This window comes from Electrophorus electricus, chromosome 3, assembly GCF_041902795.1.
Source record: "Electrophorus electricus isolate QZ-2024a chromosome 3, ASM4190279v1, whole genome shotgun sequence".
Taxonomy (NCBI): domain Eukaryota; kingdom Metazoa; phylum Chordata; class Actinopteri; order Gymnotiformes; family Gymnotidae; genus Electrophorus; species Electrophorus electricus.
Genome location: NC_137499.1, coordinates 12,009,623 through 12,016,756, shown reverse-complemented (window position 1 = coordinate 12,016,756; position 7,134 = coordinate 12,009,623). Strand labels below are relative to the sequence as shown.

Genomic DNA, 7,134 nt, shown 5'->3' with positions numbered 1-7,134 from the left:
CAAATTATATTTGTAATTTGTGTTTTGTCATGAGAATTCCGACCGCAGGCTGTTTCGACATGCAGTTCATTGCGAGCTCTCTGAAACGTCGATCTGCACACCTGCCGCGCTTTGGTTTAATAAAATATTCACACAAAATACATTTTAATGTCTGTATGCAAATTTATTGTAGGCTATTTGCTTGCTCATTAATTTAGCGAGCATAGTATTCAGAATGGTAGTGTTTCCCAATAACACCTTAAAATGTCTCGTGATACGGCTTCGTTCTACTTTTAAAGTTTTGATCGAATTTCTGCAGCGTTCCATAAAACATTATATTCCAAATAAACTAATTACTATTAGGATGAACATATCAGTGCCATGCTGCCACAGCAGAGAAATCTTACAATAAACAACGCAGTTGGTTAATAAAGGGACTGAAAGCAAAGAGAGTTCTGACCGCGCGTCCGGTTGGCACGGAACACGACATGCGTTTTAACCGAGATCGGCTCTTGTTTATGCTCGTGACTAACATGTGCAAATGCACAGAAATGAAACAGGCAAACACAGGTGAACGGTATGCACCAATCACCTCTGCAACAGCTGACTGGCAGCAACACCCAAAACACTTTTTTCACATCATTGTGTGTCATTTAGGCTACTTGGACTCAGTCTCGAGTTTGCCCAAGTTTCAAACCAAAAAGTCCACCTGTAAAAACAAACGGCACGCGCTCGTTGTGTCGAAGCAACGCGCGACGCCTCCGCTATCCTGTCCTTTGCCTACGCACGTCGCCGTCATAAACTGGGCTACGGAGGCCACACGTGGAGCCCTGCAATCTCATCCATTACAGCACGGCCCCGAAGCGCGAGGCGAGCGCGAGCAGCGCACAACATTCCGCACTGCGAAGTGTCTTTATGCATCGTGAGCGCTCGTGTGGTTTTATTAAAAACATCTACAAGAGCGTCGTTCTTCTGAGAGGATATAGCGTGCGGCCCCTTTAAACTGGTGGCAGGTTGTATATTCCAGTAGAAAAGCGCCGTTTTTAATGTCTTCCTGACGTCATTAAACTTTTTTATTAGCTAGAGTAAAGCCAGGAGTGAGCGCGCGCCGACTGCTAGTAGCTGGGCGCAGCTGGCGCGGAACTACAAAAGGAATCACCACTTGTGAGTTATTCTTTGACTACATATACAAGCTACATTTACCCTGCAGCCTGTGCTTTTGATGGTTTCCTTTATGCTTAACGATGTTCCAAATATGTGGAAGGCATTTAAAGTTGAAGTTAACTTTGTTATTCCGTGTTTAACGTCTTAACTTGCTCTGAAACCACTTTCAAAAGCTTGATGCATTTAAATTTAGACCATTGCTTTGTTGTTTGCATGATGTATCGGCGTCAGACAACGATATCGTAGCCAAGTCGGTGTTAAACGTGTGGAGCTACGACACGGAGCGAGACAGCGCGTGTGGCGCGTGTGCGGCTGGGTTGTGGTGGACGGTGATAATAAAATGTGCGCTGCCGTTTTTTTTTAAACCTTGTTTAAATATTTCGTGCAATTGAAAAATAAAACAACAACGTCTACATTCCACAAATAAAGTGGTTGGAAGTGCACAGTAATCCCAACGTGTCGGTTCAAGTTACCTGCGTCGTTGCGCGCTAGCTCCAGAAGAACCATCCTACATGGGTGTTTAAGACTTACAGTGCTCGTGACATGCTTCTTGTTGTGCAGGTGTCCTTGAACAGTCACCGAGAGGACGACACGGTTAGATTTTTTACCTCAGGCTTGTCGATGGGGAGCAACTTGCCCCTTTCTCAACGACACCATGATCCATGTCTGTCTCGAGAGCCTGGAAGGTACAAATGGAAGCATAAAAGCTCCTTAAAATAGTGGGGTTTTTAACTGGGGGAAAAAAAGTCAGCGTGGTACTTAATCAAATGTTTCCTCATGTTAATTTAGTTACAGGGGCTGGGAATACATGCATAATTACCAGAGGATAATTTGCATGCACCCAAGGGTCCCGTGTACACAGATCCATTTGCATAGGACACATTGCTCTACCAATGTGAACATGTTCATTACTGTGGTGCTCACGTTATCGGGCGCTCTCAATGTTTCTGAAACCGCTGCCAGACGTTGTCTCTGCTGTAGACACTGGTATGTCTTACAGTCATGATGTGTGGACACAGACCAGGGCCACTCAGTGCAGTTTATTAATCATCATAATTGATTGATGATAATTGTTTATAATGGTTATGTCATCGGGTTAATAATAATATATTGGTTACTGGTAATTGTGAGGGTGTAGTCACAGTTTTGTGGTTGCTTGATTAGTTTTTGTAACTAATTCTTTTCCTTTCAGTCTTCTTCATTACATGGCCATTCTGTCTTGTACAGTGTCTTTTAAATGCGTCCATAAGCTGGCTCGTGTTTCTTTGCTGTCTACATCTTCACTACTGTCCTATTTGTGTGGCGGGGTGTAGCCCCCGGAGACTACTGTAGCGTGCGCACAAACTCAGCTTTCTTCACCATGCGTTACAGTACCACTCGATCGCTAAATCGCGCATGCGCATACGTGGGGGGACATTTACGGTCAGTAACGGCTTCTAGGCCGCCACTCCTCCACGTTGGTGCTGTAAGAAGTCAGATTCATCTGACCTCAAACTGGTCCCTGTTGCTTTTTTTTGTTTGTTGTATAACTGGCTGTTATGGCAGAGCTCATTACCGAATCACAGACCATTAGATCAGGCGAGCTCCTCCACGGCCATTATGTGCTATTACGGCATCTGTGCTGCGCTGTTATTTTAGCAGGGAGGTGGAACACGGGAGAAAGAAACAGACATGCATTCTGTGCAGAGGCTCTGACAAAAACAGCTGGAGACTTAGAATTAAGGCTAGTACGAGCTACGCTTGCCGTAAACCCTCCAGTAAAAGGCTGGAAGCTGTTGGAGGTCTTCATCCATTCCCGTGCCAACACACACACACACGGAGATGAGGCGACCCGGGCAGTGAAGAGTGCTGTCTGACAGAGTAATCCGTTCCTTTTGTGCTGCCGTCAGACGTTAAGAAGTATTTTTGACGCAGGAATTTGCAAGTTCCGCTTTCCGGCAGCTCAGTAAGCTGGATTGGTCAGGTTCCAGCTTCTGCCTGTGAACGGTCACTACACTCCACTACGAAGGGTTACCAGACATGGAAGAGTCATCACTACACTCCACTACGAAGGGTTACCAGACATGGAAGAGTCATCACTACACTCCACTACGAGGGGTTACCAGACATGGAAGAGTCAAGCGCATTTGGGCTTTTTGGGGGGGTTTATTTTCAGCTTCTGCATGTTACAGGCAATCGAACGTGAGCCTCCCATCTGCTCAGATCTGCTCGGATCGTCTTCCTAGGAGGGCCGCTGTCCGCAGCACGCGTTCAAAGCGCTCGCTGTCTTTTGACCCATAGAGAAGTACGTCCGAGACGTGCGTGATGTTGCGCTGCTCTCCTGCTAATGGCTGAGCAGGCCCAGGGTATGCCTAGCCGCGCATACTGTGATCCTCGACGTGGTGATTTGATAAGAGTGCTTTATTGATCTGAGATTAAACAAGAATTGCAGTGAGTGTGTTTCCTTTTTTTTTGTTTTCCTCTGACGTGCTGTGGCCATGTTGATTTCTCAAGGTAAATTAATGACTTATTTCTTCCCATAATGGGAAAAACTGATCCATGGAAGAATCATCTCATGCATTTGCAGGGTTGTGTGTGTGTGAGGATGGTGTTTAATACTGACAAAGCTATTAGTGTTCACTCCATCATGTCTGGCACCCGCCAGTGTGTTATCGATACGTTTTGTTCAGATTTACTGAACAACTTTCTAACAACTGTCCTTTTTCTCAGTAGGACGGTTGTTGTGTTTCCCGGCCATGACAGGATGGTCTTAATCACAAAGACCTTAATAAATAGACAGAATTATTTCATACCTCATAAACAGGTATAAAATAATACAGCCAGGACATGATACAATTCATAACACAGAGCAGGCTTCACGACACACTATCTCTATAATATATTATTCTCTTCTGTCACATTATATTGCACTATACCATTACAATGAAAATTTATTTGACTAGAAATACCTTTTTCCCAGAAGTTTGCCCTTTAGGACACAGTTTCGTTAAAGTTGGGACAATCAAACGGGGCGGTGCTGTTTCAGTTTGAGTTCTAATCTCAGTCATTCAGCACTTTCCTATCGCAATTTCTGATACAAAGCACAAAGACGTGCCCCACCAAATGATGAACATCTATGTTTTAATGTGCTATTGCTTTGAACGCGTTTAGCTCCCTCAAAGATTGGATTCCTCTCCTATGTTTACATCAAGCTGGGACACACACATGCATTTCTCAAGGCCCTTTTCAGGGCAGCCTGGTGAGTGCTGTCCTCCGTAACCCAGTGAAACGGCTGCTCTGTTATGTACCATCTCAAGAAGGAGAAGTTTAGAACCTGCCTGCTCCATTCTGCTGATGCAACCTGGACTCTCAACTATTACACATTCTTTCATCTAGTGTCCACCACGCTTGAGCGTCTGTTCCAGAACGTCGAGTTTTCAGTATACGTGTTTTTCGTGTGTCTGAAGTCATCTAAAACTCATTTGTTCATAATGAATTGGGTTGGTAAGCGAAAGCCACTGTTTAATGACAATAATGATTCAATCCACTTAAATTTAGATGTTCAATTAAAGATTGTTTCTTTGTGATTTGGTGCGTAGATACTGATGCCCGACCCCTGAGACAATCAGTCTGACAGCATGATTTAAACAGAAAAAAATTTTTTCCCTGTGGGGTACAATTAGTTAATAATATCAAAAGGCCATCAAAAATGCACTGTATTGACTGCAAAAAACAGGATCTTTACACGTTATTATAGGCAATGCTCTGGAGTTCTGTGGTGAACATTCAGTGCATTCCCGCTATACGCAGCGCCTCCGTCTCGCTCTAACGGCTCTTGATGGTTATTCACAACCGGACTTACTGGTGGATTGAATGAATATACCCTTCTAATGACATGTAATTAACACACCTTATGTGACAGCCTTGCAGGTCTACGTTAATAACCCAGTACACTCTGCCCATCTTATTGACTACGCTTTATGCGCTCAGGCGGTCACTGCATTACTGCAGTCTTAGAAGTGTCTCCTTTATTTGGTTTCCAAAAGTTGTTCATCTCCAGTCCCGAATAATCATGAGGCTGTTTTTCGGGGGGGGGGTTGCCAACCCTGAACTCCCAGTAGCATCAGGCATCCTTTTAACTTCAATTAACGTAGCAACAGTGCGGCTCGTGCCGTCCGAAGGCGCGTGCATTTACGAGACTTGCCTGAGTCAGACACTGAGATGAAGGGAGCGTTTGTGGGCCCACCACATTGATCAGACCTGCTACCTCAGGGAACCTCAAGGATGGTTTGTTTTAGAGGCTGGGCAAGTGGATGCTAAAAGGTGTCAGTTAGACGCAGGCCAGCACCGGCGATAGGCTCCTAAAGAAGCTGTATGTAGGTCACGCGCCACAGCAAAATGCAGCGAGACGGAGGGGCAGCTTTTCTGCAGCAATGCGCGGAGTGCTCTAAGCTCACTGGGGCAGAGATGACCTGTACATCACCACCTGAGTGGGCGATGCTCTCAGTGCAGGGGACCCAGGTGAGATGAACCCTGGAAGTCATTGTGGCCCAACAGGGCACCACAGAGAAGCAGTCACATGATCCTCCCAAGGCCTTCTTAGAAGCGCCTGTCTGGCCCCAATCTGAGCAAACCGCGGCCCTTCCCAGGAAGGGCGAGACATCTGCGCTCACTAGCGCCCGCTTCCCCTCGGACATGCATTCTTTTACACAATTTCCTCTGTGGGGGGAAAACAGGAAGTGCCTTGTGGGAGATAGAAGATGATGGAAGTTATCTAAAATTAACATGGGTGTATGAGCCTTTTTTTCAGGGTTTTGGGTTTTGCTGTTTGGTGAAAGATCAGATATGTGAAAACAAACCAATTGCTAGTGGCTGCCTTGGAACCAAAACAGATATTTTACATTTTAGGAAATGTTTGCAAACCATTTGTAATTACATGGCTGTCTGCATGCCATGTTGTCTGATCTTTATTCAAGTCAGAAATAATTACAAAGGTTATTTCACATTACCATTTTTTATTAAACAAATGGCTTAAATGTTTATTGGTAGAAAAGGTACACGAACCTCTAGGAGAATAACAACTTGAAAAGAGGGCAATCAGAGTTAGGTATTCAAGTCAATTCAGACATGGACTTGTATTATGCAATATTCTAGAAGACCCCAGATGACGAGTTCTTTAGGTTTTAAGACCTGGGTTTTTGTCGGTCCACCATTAGGCACCAGAACTTGAGCACCACTGGTACTTCACCTGGAAGCAGGCCTCTCACAATCAAACAAACAAGACCACGCTGTGGAATTAACTGAAGCCAATGAACTCTGACTTGTGTGAGGATTCTGCACTAGAACGTCAAGGCATGTTTCTGCTGTCCAAACACTGAACGCAAGACATCTAAAAATATACACTTATGCTGAAATAGACTTGCATAGAGTGGCAGGCTGAAGAACTTTCCAACTGCTGTGATGGACTTAATGTGTGCAACACAGCTGAGGTTATTGCCAGTGACTAACCAGATATAATGATTCAGACCAACAGTGACCATAAATGATCCTGATTGGTTAAGCCGTTTGTCTAATAAGGACGTGGCACTGTACATTCCTGTGTGCTGATAGTTCATTTATGATTTAATTGAAGATAAGACGTCATTTTAGGAATAATTCACGGAGAAGTCTAGAATATTCCAATGTATTCACAGACTTGTTCCTGTCTGCTTATGTTTGGCAGTGTTTTAAAACTTCATTCATAATGATCTGAGCACTGTAAATCTGAACAAAATCCCAAGCCCTTTGTGTTGCGTGACGCCTTTGAAATTTCAAAGCCGTGAGTCGGATCAGATAACGTGCTTACGTATTAGTGAGAGATGCTGATTATTTTAAGTAGTAAAGGAAACCAGGTGTGATCCAACATGAGATTTTTAGTATAACAGGGATGGGTTTGAATCCCCACCGTGCCATGTGCTGTAAACATGCACATGACGTGTCTATGTCAGCTGCTTACCAAAGAAAACACACTGA

General features: G+C 44.4%; 1 protein-coding gene across 2 annotated transcripts in view; it reads left to right on the top strand.

Annotated features, from left to right (window-relative positions):
• The first annotated feature begins 842 nt into the window (after positions 1-842).
• Positions 843-7,134, top strand: part of gulp1b (GULP PTB domain containing engulfment adaptor 1b) — a 23,514-nt gene continuing 17,222 nt past the window's right edge. The window contains exon 1 of one of the 2 annotated variants that reach the window (XM_035527298.2): positions 843-1,143. The gene's annotated coding sequence lies outside the window, so the exon portion shown is untranslated. The remainder of the gene's footprint in view (positions 1,144-7,134) is intronic. The other variant, XM_035527296.2, reaches the window with a different exon arrangement.